Source organism: Ciconia boyciana, chromosome 11 (genome assembly GCF_034638445.1).
Source record: "Ciconia boyciana chromosome 11, ASM3463844v1, whole genome shotgun sequence".
NCBI lineage: Eukaryota > Metazoa > Chordata > Aves > Ciconiiformes > Ciconiidae > Ciconia > Ciconia boyciana.
Window position 1 is genome coordinate 13,542,056 of NC_132944.1, and position 16,638 is coordinate 13,558,693.

Genomic DNA, 16,638 nt, shown 5'->3' on the forward strand with positions numbered 1-16,638 from the left:
CCTCTTTGTAGGGCACTGGGCAGGTTATTTGGCTTGCCTTTTCCAGGTCTGGGAAATGGGTACAGTGCTCCTTACCCCTGTGCCTTGTTAGCATATCGCCTTCTCTCTGGGGGCCTGGGACATCTGTGTGTAAAGAGCCATCGGAATAAAACTATTTGTTACTAGTGATTTATTACTATTCGTAAACATTTGAATTTGCACATAACCTTTGAGAGAGAGGAGAGATTCAAACAAGGATTAAAGCAGTTGAAAGAAATTTCAGAAAATGCTGAAGCTTTTTAAATGTCATACGTTGCTGAGGCGTGGTGCTGAGCATCCTTATAACTCACCTGTGCCACCTTTATCCACTTAGCAAAGCCTTCTGAATAGGTTATTACTAGATAAGTGTTGTAGTTCCCATGTGAAGTTTGTACAGTTTGTAATGCTTGTTTAAGGGAGATTCAGGAATTAGCTGCTGAGAAATCGGAAAGGCTCCTTATCCCCAGGGTGGGCTTTCCTCATCTGTGGCTGTCATGGCAGGTCTGTTTGGGGGAGCCTGTCGTTCCGCTTCCCATGCCCTGCCTGGCGCGGAGGATAACTGAGGGAACGGGCTGGCCTCAGTCACAAGTTCTATAGCTTCTCAAGTACAGAAGTCGAGCTTTGGATGAATTTTAGATCTCCCCCCCACACACACCCCCCAGAAATGTAGGTATGTGGGGTACTGACTGTCCATACCAGGCTTTAAAGCGCAAAAGGAATGATTAAATAATTTGTAATTAATGTAGTGAGCGTGAAAATAAACAGCTGAAGATGGTAATTTTCAGGCAGTGCTTTTAAGACCGTCAGTTTTACATTTTCCATTTATTTGGGCAGATTTCGCTAATTGTTATAGGAGGAAAAAAGTTGCATTTTCATAGGCGGCGAATGCCTCTCTGCTGGGCATGTCCTTGGTTATCCAAATCTCCTTTGAATCACTCTGAACATGTTAATTCAATATCCCCCTCTTTGTCGTACTGCTCCTGCATTTTTTCTTCCCAGGTTCCACTCCTGGCACTCTGCAGCTTCCCATTTCTATTTCAGTGTTTCAGGCACTGCTCAGAAACAGATGGATGGCTAGATTTCAACCCCACCTCCCAACTTCCACATACAGTCCACATCTCGCGCTGCATTCATGAGCACATACAAGCAACAGGGTGCTTGGTGTTTGCTTTTTAATAAGTTCATCCCCAAATCAGAGCTTCCCCGTTTAGGTCAGGTGCTCTACCACAAGCAATCTTCCATTCCCCACCCCCCAAAAAAAGGGCAAAAAAGAGATATTAATGTGTTTGAAGCAGAGGAGGGTGGGACACACGTGCTTTTGCTTTTCGGAAGCGCGCTGTTTCCCAATGCCTATTTTGATGACTTTGAGCAGATTTTGTTTGCAGGTATGCCTGGTACTGTGTGATCGCCCAGGGAGCGATACGATGAACAAAACCTCAGCTCTACATTTGCTTTTCCTCCTTTGCTTTGCGGCGCCCAGGTTTTGATGTCTTGCTTCTCAGAAGTCTTGACGGTAGTAATAACGGAAACAGCAAAAAATGTCAGCTTGACTACTGTCTGCGTGTCGGCACTAGTCCAGGGAGTTTCAAAGGGATGTTTTATTGATTCTGTAATTGCACAGTAGAATGGACAAACTGAACTGTACCTCAGGGCAAGGAAAGCCCCTGTCTGAACGGCATCTGTTGGATGTATGCGCTGCTGTAATTTGGGCAGGGAGTGCTCTCTGGGCGGTTTGAACCAGGGGACTGAGATCTTGGCTTAACCCTTTCGTTGTAGGTGATGGAAACTCTGGTTTTGCCTTCTGATCGCGGCCTGGGAGAAAGATCTGCTTTGGGGGTCCCTTTCAGCGCTGAAGCGACTCTTTGGGGATTCACTGGGATTTACGCCAGCGTCACTTTTAAAGGGAATTTTGGCCCGTGATCTTTTCCCTGGCTTTATCCCTCCAAGCGTTCCCCTCCTCTGAGATCCTGAGCCCTTACTATTATAACTTGCAGCATTGCCTCGCTTGCAATATCCACGTCTTAACTGAAAAACTGGTCTTAATGTCTTATGAAATAAGCCTGCGTTATGATGCTTGTGCCTGGGAGCTGGTAACTTCCTCTAGCACGAGCTGATTACTTTCCAAAACTGAAGGAGTGGACTGAGCTGTTTTGCTAAAATAATTGCAAATTAAAATTGTAAACTTTTGCTGTTGCCATATTTTTTCACTGGCATGCTGTCTGTGTGCTGTGTCTTTAATTTGGTGAGAACACAAATCAATTAGGCTAACCTACGACAATTCAAAAACTGTGGGGAAAAAATAAAATACACTGTCTTGACTTGATACGTGGGTGCCCAGGGTTTCTGTCCCACTTACTCTCTCTTACTTCTTTTAGCCAGCTAGAGCTGGGTATCCTGCAAAGAGCAGTGCTTCGTCCCCAGGGCAGAGCTCACAAAAACAAGGGGTAGAAAGGCAGCGGGGGAGGAAACACTGTCCAGCCTCCCTCCCTTGGAAGGACTGTAAGTTTGGCTTCTGGGCTTCACAGTTTCGGGATTAAAGGAAGGAAGAGCCGGAGCAATGCAGAGCCAGGGATGGGGATGTGCTGGGATGGGAAGGTGGCGGCGCACCCAGGAGCACCCAGCTGGAGCTGATGCTCCACAGGCTTCCAGGGCATGCCAGCAGCTTATGAACCAAACCCTGATCCTGGAGTTTCCATTGCTCTTAATTATGGCCATGACTAGGTCATTGTCTTCCCAAAGTTGAATAGGCAGATGGGTCTGAGTTTAGAGGGTGAGGTACTGTTTATTTTTGGAAGTTGTGCAAACCTTTAACGTGTTGTTTTGAAATCTTGTTTTTAAATGTAATGCTCTTTCAAAGCAACTTGCTGGGAAAAACCTGCAGTGCAGTTCTGTCCTGTACTGGATTTTAGTAGGTTTTACAAGAAAGTACTTTATTAAATGAAAGACGACGTGCACTTAACTTTATGATATTTTTTGTTAATGCTGCTGAACTTCTTTGTCTGGAGCCTTGCGTGTTGTAATAACATTCATAGACAAAAATAGGCACTTAATTAATACTAAGGACGTGGAGCACTCTGCCAGTGCTACAGAATGAAAATTTAAGCCCATCTTCAGTAATGTGCATTGCAGAAATCAACTGGGGAAGATCCTGCATCTGGGATCTGCTCAGTTCCCTTCTGGTGGTTCAGAGGAGTGTAAATTGTATACTAGCAGCAACAGCTGTACTTTGGGGCTTTTGCCAGAGGAAGAGCAGCTTTATTCTGCATTGGGAAGAGAACGCCACAGATTTGTTGATTAGTAGGGGAGGGGAGCACTGCCCAGTGCAGCTGATACGGTGATCTCAGTACATAATTAATCACAAGTACACTTTGATCAAGTCTAAAACACTTCGATCAAGTCCTGTGAAAGGAGCAGTGAGATCTTGATTTGTCATATTTGGTGGTACAAATTTTAATAGATAGGTCAAAGATAACTTATCTTTATCTAAATTTATATTAAATTCACAGCCAAGGTATCAGAAGTCTTTAAGATTGGTAGTGCTGAGATTAGTCTGGACCTGCTGTGGTGTAAGGCAAGGGGCCGGCAAGCAGAGGTAGCATCGCCGCAAGACTTGTTCTACATCAACCTCCTAATTTGGAGGCAGGTTTAATAAGAGCCGAATGGAAATTAAAATATCAGACTGTGAACTAATAGTTTAACATGTGGCTGAGTCTTTATCACCTTCCTCCCCCAACTCTGACTCTTGTCAGATTGCTCATAATTTCAGTCTCAGTGATCTGACTCTCTGTTGTCTTTTGTACAAGAATGGTGAGGTTAATGTGACTGAAAATACAGAATATGCACTAATATTTCCTGTGCCACATCAGATCACCAAAATGACTAAAGAACATCCTGAACGCTAAAATTCTCAGCACATATTTTCTGTCAACACTAACGCTGAAGTGGAATTGCCCCAGCCAATCAGACATGGGAAAAACACTGACTTACTGACCCAGAAAAAGCTGTATTTCCCAATTTTTGCAGCATCTCTGCTCTGGTTGGCAAGGAAAAGTGGCCAGAGTCAGGATCCGTGGTAGCACAGTGCTTGGAAATGCCAAAGGCGCTCCAGGCACATTGGTGAGCGTGTTAGGAGAACCAGTGCAGAGTCCTAAGGGTAGTAGCCATGGGAAGCAGGCATTTTGCCAAAGCTCTGCTGAATATCTCTCTGCCTTGCTGATAGAAATCGGTCATGCTTTTTGGCAATGACTGTTGCGATAGTATCTGTAGCTGGTTTTGTGATGCCCTGAGTCCATTGATGACTGCTTGCAAAAAAATAAAAAAAAATATAAAAGGCTTGTGGAGTATACCAAGTAATTGCTTGCTGGGTACTTAACAGCTGCGCAGTAATGTTTTCAAGAGCATCCTAGTCCTGCCTTCAGAAAGATCTTTGATGGAGATGTAGTTCTCTGGAGTGGTTTTAATTAACTGTGGGCTCCCGACAGCCTATGACACTTCTGAAAACTGTGCGTGGATGCCCAGGAGGGCTGTGGCCGAGAGCTGCTGCTTTGCTGCCTAGGGCAGGAGCTGGCCCGAGGGAGCGAGCCAGTAAAGGCTGCGTGGCGTGCAGTAAGAGAGCATCGTGAGCTCGGGCGAGCTAAAGTGTGCAAGAGTCCAGCAAAAAGGAGACCCCGTGCAGTTTCCCGGTTTTCAGATCTCCTGTTCTCCCTTCTTTATTCCCTTTTCCTTCAGGACCAGCGCTGCCAGGCAGCCGGCTGTGTGTGCCTTGGTGTGAGGGGGGGTTTGGGTGCTCTGAGCCATCCTTCCTCTGAAACCAGAGGTGACCTTAGAGTGCATCTCTGTGCAGTTGCCTTGGCATCCTCATCGCAGGGCACGAGCATCTCCCTTATTGCCCTGGGAGCACTGATGATCAGGTAGATTGGCAGGCAGCTGGAAAGGTGCCAGCTGCCTTGGTGGGCAGCATCACCAAAAGCAGCAGAAAGCAATCGCTTCTGGGCTGGGCACCAAGGCTGGTGCTGGACCCTGCCCGTGGGACAGCCGCAGGTGTCGGCATCTCTCCATGCCCAGACCTTGCGTAGCCGTTGGAGCTTGCAGCTTTTTTTTTTGCTGCCTTTTTTTTTTTAACTCACATTAATTATTTCTGTTCCTGGAAATTTCTGTCCAGGATTTGATTGTAAGAGCTGGGTGTCTGGAAGATTAATTTGTCCTTTTGAACTGCAGATGGACCGTTACTATTTTATAATCGTCGACACTGGTTGTAAGGAGTGAGGAAGGACACAGTAAAATACAACGATGCTGACAGTGTAGAAATAGTGCATCCTCTTGCTGTTTGATATTTTGATAGAAACCTTTTATCACTTTAAAAACTAGCTGTGTATCAATACGATATGTTAAAAACAGAAGTAGGAAACTGCAGGCTTTTAATTTGTGCCATTTGAACCCTCTTACCTTGGATGAATGCAGCGTGTAAATTATAGTTCCCATGAGGTAAAAATCAGTCAAATGCTACTTAACCTTTACTCTGCCATGTTTCGTGTTCCGTTTGTGCTTTAGAGAATATGTGCATATGCTTTCATCTCACTACCATGCGAAATCACCCTTAAGGTTCCTGTAATGACACAAAATGTCTTTAAATTCGGATTTAAGGTGAGCAAAACTGCTGTCGTCTTAGAGATCTTACGGCTGAAGTGGTTTCAGAAATTTTGTTTACCCTTCAAAGGTGAGGAGCTGGAAGAGGTTATTTTTCGTTCAGCACAGCCGCAGCGATTGCTGCCGTTGACGGTGTACCTGGCGGATAAGTTAATATCATGGTTTCTATTATAACGGGTTTATTTGCATGGTTATGCTTGTGCTGGTTATGTTTGTGCTGGGTATTCATGTCTTAGATTGGTATTTTCCAAAGTTGGTCTCCTGCAAAATGTGTGGTTTTTTTTTTCTTAGTTGTTTCAGGAAAAAATATTCAGCTATTTGAGTTGTTGAATATAGAAAGCAACTTCTCTTCATGATAATTTCCTAGTAAAAGAATCAGAAATTTGTCAACTTTGCTTGATGTGCAAAATACCTGACCCAGAACCCACTGAATTTCCTAGAAAAAGTTTTCTTTTGACTTATGTGTTTGGATCAGGTTTATGGTTCTCAATGAAGCTTGTGCCTAAGACTGTACTTACATAATTTACTAAATGATATTATCAAGAGCCTGAAAAACGTACCTTGGCACTATTTAGAGACACTTAACTCTTCTGCTTTTGGAAGAGCAAGTTTTTAATCATAAAAAGCAGAAAATAAATTCAAGATGTTTTTTCTTCAAATGAAAATGTTCACAGGGGGGGACGGACACCAACAAAAAACCAAAACCCAAACACAACAACCTACCAGTGAAAGAAGAAAATTGGGGAAATGAGAAATAATTTTCTCAAAACAGCAGAATTCAGAGTCTGTACAATATTTGCATTCTGTTAATTCAAGGGTTCCTAAAACAAAAAGTTATCTCTTCATTGGTGAGCTGTAGTGATTACAGTGGAAACACATGTGCCGCTGCGCTGGGAAGCCGGCTCGCAGCAGGCTGCCTCTAGCCAAACAGGAGCTGCAGCAAGAGGCGGGTGTTAAACTCTCGCCCTGACACCCCTCGTTCTGCTCGCCTACCTGCAGTGGAGACTTCAAACTCTAATTGAGTATTTAAAAGTAATATTTTTAACACACGCATTTTTTAATTTTTTTTTTTTTAAAAGGGAAAAAGGAAATTAAATTCTCTCTAACGTTATATGGTTGGAAATGCACAAGTTGGTGTGGTTTGTAATGCTTAAGTCAGCTGCACTGGATATCTTACATATTTAATTATATACATTTGATACCATATAGAAATATTATTAAATTTCACACTTAACAGGGACAAACAAATCTAAGAAACTTATTACATATGTTCAGTGTGGTAAAATAAGAACTTGTGGAGGAAGTTTTTGCTTTAAACAAGCTTAGTTTTAATCATAATGATTCACGTATACAGAATCAAATCCCATGTGTTTATTTTAATTCCCTTTTTGCTCATTCATAAGGAAGAATTCCTGCTGATGTCCGTGACTGGGAATCTGCAGGTGTTCACCTGAGTAGAAAATGAGTAAAAATGGAGGAAAGACCATGAGAATTGGCTTTTTTTTTTTCCTTTTTGTGTAAGGGTGCTTTAAATAAATAAAAAATACTTTAAACCACCTAGAAGCAGGGAGTGAATACAGTGTGCTGGACTGCATTTCTCCTCCACAGCCTTTGTATGCTTTGGAGAGTTTTTTTGCAAACAGTCTGGCCGGTGTATTTTATCCCTAATATGGAGCGAGAAGGTTGATCAAACTGCACACTCCTTCAGGCCAGAAACTTTTGTTGTGGCCAAAAAACAAAAAAAGGGAGGGGAAGAAGGGACTCGGAAAGCCTGGAGTATACTTGTATAACCCTTGGGGAACCGTGCTGAGATGAGTATTCTTATTTGTCGAGCTGAGAAGAAAAGTGAAAATTACATGTAAATAGTTCAGAACCACTTTGATTTAAAGAGGTTTAACTAAATGCAAGCTCCATTTAAAAAACAAAATAAAAAATGCTTGTAAAGCATGTGTTTTCAGGGGTTGTGTTAGAAGCAAAAGCCTAGCTGACTCCATGCGGTCGTCGGATGTGTAAATAATGAAACTACCAAGTATTACTTTCACTTGTGGACAGTCCCTAATTTTCCCCCAACCTCTCCAAAAGCCTAAACAAGAATAGAAAGAAGTTTCAAATGTGAAAGAATGAAACTTGGTATTTACTGATGCTTCAAATATGAAAACAGACAGCAATACAGGGAAGTAGCTGGCTCCAGGCAACAGTGCGGGCCAGAGCCATCCCTTTCCAGGGCAGCAGCTCAGCCGACCCCTTTTAGCAGCGAGGGTAAACCATTGCCATCACCAACCGGGCTGGTACCTTCACAGCTCAGTCTAAGTCCTGCTCTGCATAGACTGGCACAGCGCAGGGACCGTCGGATGATGCTGTCATCAGTGATCTTAATAAAGGACTCGGTAGTTACGGGAAATCCTTAATCGTGGGGGGAAAGGCAGAAGCGGATTGAGGGATGAGTGCCCATAAGGTGACATGAGCATCAGGTCACCTGGAGATCCAGTCTGGGACTGTCAGTCTCTGTCTTTCTGCATTGTTAATAATGTTTGCAAATGAAAAAATCACTCACAAAAACTTTAGAGGGAACCACTTGCAGGCACTGGTAACAGTAGGAACTACTGAGCTGTGGTGATGGGCTCATTGAGGGGGTGCTGTGCTGGGAGAAAGGTGGTCTTAAAAATGCAGTGGACTGGGAACCAAGTGCTCCGGGTTCCCCTCAAAACTGAGTTTAAAAGTTTACCGAAGGTGTTTAAGAACCTTTCGTTGGGGATGGTGTAAGAGCATAAAGCATTTTTGGATGAAGAACTGTCAATGGATTTTTTTTTTTTTGGAAGAAGTTATATGAGGAAAAACATTCTTGATTTTTTTATTTCATGTGTCTGAAAACAACCCTGCAGTGGAATGACTACATTAAGCATAGATCATCGATGAAGTGAACAACTTTACTCATATTATTTTTCTCCTGTAAACACTTTGTTCCACGTTGTTTGTTGGACTACCATTTCAGCTGAGGTTGTTTGTATGCACAGACTGGATAGTAGTGAAGTTGAGAAATCATTTGACCTTCTGATCTGTGTAATCACCAGCAGGGATATTGGTAAGACATGGCTTTAGGTGGTTTAGTAACATAAATGAGGCTGGTAACATGAGCTCACTGTATTTTTCAAATATGCTTATTTTCTCTAGCAGTTTCCTAAGTATTACGCATAAGCCAGCTATGCAGCTGGACTGGAAATGCCTTCTGGAGCTTTGCAGTTGACTGTGGATTTTGTACATTAGAAAGCTGAGAGACTGTATTCTGAACAACGCACCCCCTACGAAGGAATGAGTATGCTCTAACATTTAAAGAGCCTTTCGATGGCTGAAAGAGAAGGGTTATGGTGACAAAATTAGAAGTTCTGTGGCCAGGGCAGCACCCCTCGGCAGAGATATGTAGCCACGTATGTACAGTAAATGCAATGATCTTTGAGCATCTTGGTTATTTTGGGAAAATGTTCAGACAATACATCAGTCTAGTTTTGAAACAGCTTCAAACATTTTACCACTGAAACCTCTAAAGCAAATGTTACAGAACATGCAGCTTGTCTGTTTATCTTCTCTAAGACTATGTGAAGTCATATGTGAAAAGCGATAAGAATCACAGTATCTCCTTTGGTTGCTCAACATGAGAAGCTGATGAAGAGACAGTCATCTAGAAGACATTCTTCAGAATAGCTGCATAACAGATAGGTTTGCTAGGCTGTCTCTGTAGAGAAATGAAGGTGGAATTGTAACCCAGGTAGGTAGGCATGGACTTTCTTTTAAACCTGTCCTAGCAAAAGTGAGGGCTTTGGTTCGGCTCAGCCATCAAATCCATGTTTCCAGCGTTCCCGGAGTTTGATCTCTACCCTGTGCTGATGTCTGTGCTGCCGTTCCTTTTTTACAAAGGGAAAAAACCCGACCCCCTTGCTGTCCCAGGGGTCGGGTGGGTTGTGTTCCTCACAGTGTGTCTGGCAGCCATGGGTGGGAAAGCTCACTGGTCCTGAGAGCGTTCCTGCTGGTGCTCCTCCACCCTGGCAGCTCACCGGGCGTGCAAAATCAAACATGCATAAACAAAACTTGCCAAAAGTTAAAGAAAAGTTGATTCCTTCTCCTTACATGGTTCCCAAGGCAGGCTAAAGCCCCTGTACCAGTCAAGTGGTTTTTATGGATGAAGTGGGTTCTGCACAAACCCCATGGCAGAGCCTGACAATAGGAGACCAATACGTTATTCTCAGTTGCTGCTGTTCCACCAGAGAAGAGACCATCATCTCCTCTTCTGGGGAGCTACAAGGGTCCACTGAATTCAAGTGGAAAAAGATCCCTCTGTTTTTTTGTTTTTCCTACCCCTTATACAGTCATAAAGCATCTTTTGTCTGAACTCACTTCACTCCTCCTATGAATACTAAGGATGTGGATAAGACTGAAGTGGAAAAGAGCGCGTAAGTCATTCTTCATAACAGAAATACAGAAAACAAATGTTCTCAAGTGTTTGAGTGTGAACTAAACTGGGGACAGAATGTAGGCATAGAGCTGTACTCTGCTTCCTGAGGCAGGAGAGCCTCAGGGAAAACAGGGTTTCTCCATCCCGGGAGGTGCCTTGAGAAGCTCTGCAGTCCTGTGAGCTTTGCAGAGGACCGGCTGTGTGTGAAGCAAAGGACCTTTTTTTGGACCCAAGGCCAGGCCTGAGCCTGGCATTCAAATTCCCTTCACCTGATGTAACGCGAAGTGGCTTATTCCCAAACTGAAAGTTGGGTTTTGTTTGTGTGTTAAGTAATAATTTGAAATAGCTAGGCTATATTATGGATTCATTACTGGACTTCTTTTTTTTTTTTTCCTTGAAACTTTTTGAGAAGTGGCATACAAAATATTAAAATATTGGCAACTGCGTTGCTTTATTATTATTATTCTAAAATAAAAGTTGAACCAATTTTAAACTTACTTCTGTGCTCCGCGATCCATATTTGTGCTCTTGGAGCAGTTGAAACCCCAGCTCATTCTCCTGTGCAGGAGTATGGTGGATTGGCGGGTGGTTGTACAGAACAGCGTTGCGGAGAGGTGGCTGTCAGCCCCTGGCTGTGTGCGCTGCAGGAGCTGATCTGGTTCTGTGTAACGTAGTGGTGGGGAAGAGGTGCTTGCAGGATGTCAGGTGCCTGCTCGGCTGCTCCCTTTCCTGGCAGGGACAAAAGGACAGCGATGGAGCTGAGGTTCTCCAAGGAGACCCTTAAATCACAGGGTAATGTGAGGGGTGGGATGTACACAGGCAGTGGGGAAAGAGTATAACCAGACGGATGCAGAGAGACAGAGAATCCTTGCAGGGGCATCCAGGTGACTGGGATCCTTTTCCTTATGGTTTAACTAGTGCTATGGTGTGCTAAAGCCAATGGGAAGTGCTCGCATGGAGATTTATTTTTTTCTTTCTGGAACTATTTCCCTGGTGTTTATGATCTGACAGCAGTAATGAGTCACTGTATCAAAGTTGTGGCCAGGAAAGGGAAAAAAAAAAAAAACCTTGTATATACCGAACGCTGAATATCGTGGACTGATGCTGCATATGGCAACACAAATAAAAGCGCTGTATGGTTAATGGTGTGAAATTTGGCTCTGTACCTGTATTCGCAGAACATACATGCTTTTAAAAATCTTAACGAGTAAGATGATCTATTATTATTTCATTTGTAGGAGTAAAATGGGGTGGGGGGGAGATTCTCTTGGTCTTATCCACATGTGTTGAAATTTGTAGTAACCCCCAAAATGATGGGTTGGGATAAGATGAATGTTTTTCAGTTTCTGAAGTTCTTAAGTATTGCCTTAGACCTATGATTTACAAGTAGCGATGTCTTTACTTCTTGTTGGCATGGCTGTGAATGTGGTCACTGTTTTTTTGGGTGTGTTTTTTTTTTTCCCCACTTCTCTGCCTTGTTGACAACAAGCTGGCAAAAGTGGATTCAAAATTGGAACAAATACTCCCAGGTGTTACAAGCTTCTCTGATGCCTTTGTCCATATTTAATCTAATATCAAATTAAATGGATACTATTGATAAGATTCCTTTCAAATGTGTATAGGTTACTCAGTGTGTGGTGAAATGTTATTCTTCTCCTGTGTGAGTGGAGCATAAAAGGTGAAAGTATACAATTAATTTGCCTGCACTTTCTTGAAAATTGTATGCTGGATTTCTGTGAACGCACTGTATGGAACAATATTTCAAGCAAATTATTATTATTTACTGTGGATTTTGCCTGAATATTTAAAGTCAACAATTACGCTTCCTTTTGGTACTTAATGGCTTTTTATTTTTAGAAACCTGGTCAATTCTTTCTCCAAGCTGGTGGCCCTAATACTGATCTTCAGAAAGCATTAAGTAGTGCACAGAGTGTAACTTCATAGCGCTGTTGTTTTACTGCATCAATGACTATATACGTTAAGTTTGAAGCGTTGACAAATTTGGTGGGGACGGTAGTAGTAAGTTGCCGAGAGTCCGTTGCGGGGTAGTTGCTGAAGCCGGGTGGGTCAGTGGTGGCTTACGTGAGCAACGCGGGTGCCGTTGGCTCCCTCCTTCGTGGCTGCAGCCCACAGGGTTAGGTACTGCTCTCCTTGGAGAGCAAGGTTTCCAGCCTTGCAAGTGATCTGTTATAAATCCCAGTAAAGGTAGCGATGTCCTCCCCTGCCCTCCCCCCAAATGCACAAAGAAAATCCTGAGCTCTTCGCAGGCATGCTGCTTTCTTGGGCCCCCTTTTCCTTCACATTTTAATTGAATAAGTGCCACCAGTTGGATGGTGCTTGAGCGACGGAGTGTTGCGTATTGCACTAAGAAAACAGAGGCCAGCGCAGATGGGGTCCTTGTGTTTTCCTCTGCCTTGCCACTATTATGTGATTTATTTTTTTTTCCAATCCCAGTCATCTTTGGATCTGAATGGCACATGCCTGCCCCAAGTACGTGTGAGCTGCAGTCATGACCGTCTCTGGATAAATATCACCACGACCTCCTTGAGGTCAGTGTTGGCCTCTGCCAGGTACTGTCCCACCAAATTAAATTCCCTGAAAAAGCCACCGGAGCAGCTGTATTTTGTTGTTGCTATCAGGGCGAGAATCTCTCGCCCATTTTCAAGACAAAAGATGCAAGATAGATGATTATTAAGTAGGTGTGTGCATTATAATGGATGATTTATCTGCTTAGTATAGACCATCCCCATGGTCACTTAACTGCTGGTTCATTTAGGCTTTTATTAAATGCATTAATTGGAGGAGGGAATGTCCTTGATTCATTGCATTGGTTTAGACAGGCAAACCTTGAGGTAGTCTTGTCTTTATTTCTTGATTACAGTTATATAATTAAAATTGCAGTTTCCTTCCTGCAAAGAGTTCCTTTCAACACGAGCTCTCTTCTCCTGATGTGCAGAAAACTGTTTATGGCGAACTGCAAAACAAGATTCGGTAAGTGAAATCTTTTCTATCTGGAGACTTGATCTGTATGTCAGAAACTGGCTTTCAAGGCACAGAGTGGAACATTGGATGGTCCAGGAGTCTTGAAAAAGCTCAAGGTGTGTTGCAAATCAACAAGTAAGAAATAAGTGCTGTCTTGAAAGACCTTGGGTTTCGGTTCCCTTTTGAAGGGTAAAACGGTACATGCAAGGTTGAAAAATGTCAGAGCAGTCACCTATATCAGCAAGTAAATTGGAAACTGGTGGTGATAAGATATTCAAAGAAGCATGGAAGGTGCTGTCCTGGGCATAATGTAATATATCTGACCTGTCAGTCAGGTTCACCGGGCAGTTTCAGTTGCGAGGTGGGACTAGCTAAACAGAGAACAGATTTTCTGTGAGAACGAGACCTTCATTTGAATTCTTCAGCGAAGCCTGGCAAATGTTATGAGCGTCAGTGCTTCTCCTGGCTGTTTCTGCAGAAAACAAGAGACGGTTCCTGGGGTTGGAGTCTGAGTTGAGAAGGAGCTTGGACAGGGCCTTCTGGAGTTTACTTCTGTTGAGGCTTCTTGTGCAAGATACCCAGAGCTCCTGCAGGGCCATGAACACCTTTGCTTCCTACTTCTTTATTTAGTTGTGTTTGAGAAGCTCCAGCACCCTGGAGGAGCAGGCTGGGTCAATGTGGTTCTCCTCTCCCTGCAGGAGAGTGCAAGATGTAATAAAGTATTTGAAGCTTGGGGTGGGGGTCAGTCCAGGGAACACCATGGAGCTGGCTGTGCTCCTCTCTCTGCACCTTCTCCCAGTACAACCCCTCTAGGTTTGGTCCATGTTTGTGTTCCTAAGAGAAAAAGGAGAAAAAAGTGACTCCTCAAAGGGGTAATGTTAAACTATTAGTGCTGGGAAATTTAGAAACAATTGATTTTTCTGGGGGCTGGGTGTAGTTCTAAGCAGACTTTCCTTAGCTGCATGTGCATGCTTTTAATTGACGGCTGTGGCATTTTTGGAAATCTACAGCTTTGCACTCCAGGTCAGTTCGGCTGTTGCGCCAGGTCAAATGAAAGTCTGTCTTCTCAGTTTTTGAAGGTGCCTAAATATAAGCAAAAGGTCCCCGTACCCCTTGTTAAGGATAAAAATCCAGCCCATGTTTTCCTGTGGAGGCATGTTTCTAACCACTTTATTAGTAACTTAAAGCCGTTTGTCTTGAAATCTTCCGGTTTTGTCCAGTAGTGGCTGTTTGCTCACTTCATATTTTTCCAGACAAGACGTTTGTAGGTGGTTCAGAGCAGAACAGGCAGTTTGATCGATTCTGCTTTCATACACTGTTAGTTCTATTTAAGTTTGCAAAAAAGGAAGAATTTAAGGGAGGAAAAAAAAACAAAACCAAAATGGGGTTGAAGCATTCCCCCCTTTTTTTGCCCCTCATGGTTTAGGTGAAAGGCTTTGAAAGAGTAATTCCTCAGTGCCTTTCTTCCACCCTTCTCGTAGACCTGTGGGAGATGGGTCCTACCTACGTGCTCTATCCATCAGTAGCGCATGGTGCAAGTGCGTAACATCTCCTCCCCTGCAGCTGCTCCCAGGTAGACAGCAGCAAGCTCTGCTGATGTCAGACTACTGAATTTCTCTATTATATTTTTTCTGCCCTTCTCTCCTTTCCCATCTTGCCTCAGTCCTTTTATCTCAGCCTCGTGATTGCTTATTGCCAAGCCTTGGGACAGTGAGATCCCTAGGAGGTAAGGGTTAATGTTGTTTGTTTGTAGAAGAAGGGTGGGGAGTGCTGCAGCTAGGCTGAGATAAAAGGTACCACCGGGAAGTGGTTTTCTTGGCTGGGGAAGGTAGAAATGCTTTTAGCATTGTGACCCAGTTGACTGGCTCCAAGCTCCACACCGCTGCGAGGTAGTGAGCCCAAGGGCAAGGGCTTATTCTGTGGTTTTCGGAGTGGAAGAGTTTCCCAGGAGCTAGCGTATAATTTTCACTCAAAGACTTGTCTTCGTTGTTCACACAAAGAAAGTCCTTTTGTTCTAGCCCCTCGTCAACAGTGCTCGTCTGAAGTTTCCCTGCGGTGCCCGGCCGGGGCTGCTTGTTTCTGTGGGCCCATGTCTGGCAATGTAAAACTTGCGTGATTTGAAGTTTTTTCTCCAAATAAGAGTAATTATTTTTGTCTGGGTAAGCACCATGCAATGTCACACACTCCTCTTCCTTTGGGCAGAGACATCATTTTTCTCCCTGGGACTCTGCAAAATTCCAGTACTGAATGTGTTTTCACTGCACAGCACTTGGCGTGAGCACAAAATGGGTGAGATACCACCACCTAAAGCATTAACTCGGGGTTTTTTTGAAAGTATAGGAATTGAACTGGGTCATCTTTATGTTCTATTGCATGCTGTCAGGCCTGGCTGTAGCTCTCCCATCCAGCCTGTACCAGAGCGGGCATTTAATCCGGGATATATCTGCAATCATTCATAGCATCTCTGCTGCATAATGGTCCACTGTAAGAGGGAGGGTTTGGTGGAAACTTTGCTTCCTCCAGGTTATGCTATCAGCAGGCTACTTGGTCTTTCTAGTGTGAATTTTGGCCTGCTGGAGGTACCTTGGCCAGGTAAGGAGTGGAGTGATGCTCACCAGGATGATGGCTAAAAGTAGGTGAAGTTTTGTAGTCACAGTTAACAGGAAACGGTGGAGACTGTAACAAACCAAGAATGAAAGCAGGAGTGGGTGTTTGGATATCTTGAGAGATGGTTTTCCTTTGGCGGGATGAGGGGGTGGGGAATACACCGGGCAGAAGAAGGCTCAAAGATTGAGAGAGAAACTTTCCAGAATGGCACCTGCACAAATTTGGGGCACCATAGCTCTGGCTGGTGTAGAAGAGCTGATGTGATGGTGCTGTGTGTTCATTCAGTGCAGTTCTTTGGGGTCCTTTGTGCAACTGGTTTTCGCAAAAGCGGGAGGGAAATTGGGCCTCTCTTTTGGGTACTACAGTAATGCTTTCTGAAATGACCTTTTTATGTGTTACGGGTGCTTAAGGAGCCTCGTGTTTATTTTACACCACAGGGATTCAGAGAGCTGGTTGCAAAAATATGGCAACCTGCTGGAATCCAAGTCTTTCTGAAAAATGCCCAAACCTGTGTTAGCTTCCATGGGGGACAACCTCACTTAGTGTTGGAGGGGATAATAATCCTAAAGCATGTGTTGCAAAATGAGGAGTGATTGGTTTGGAAACCTAAATAAATCTCATTATTGGATTGGTTACACAAATGTGAAGCGATCAGCAATAGAAATGGGCATCCTTTTGGGTGGTTTGCAGCTTTCTTGAGCTATGTCTACGTTGCTCAGCAATGCATGGCAAAAGCAGTGGGTCTGTGGAGGGAAGCCGCTGGTGCCATAGACCTGGCATCCACCTCGTGAGCTTTCCAGGGGTTTTACACTGGCCCAGACTTGATCCGGTGCTGTGGATTGAGAGCTCGGTAGCTGCAGGGGCTCAGACAGGTGCTTCTGGAGCTGGTCTAGTTTCATCGGAGAGGAATCCAGTTGATGTTTGCTGAGACCGCTCTG

At 43.9% G+C, this 16,638-nt stretch overlaps 1 protein-coding gene across 9 annotated transcripts in view; it reads left to right on the forward strand.

Moving 5' to 3' along the window:
- FOXP1 (forkhead box P1) overlaps positions 1-16,638 on the forward strand; it is a 391,241-nt gene that overhangs the window by 92,611 nt on the left and 281,992 nt on the right. The gene's annotated exons all lie outside the window — the stretch shown is intronic.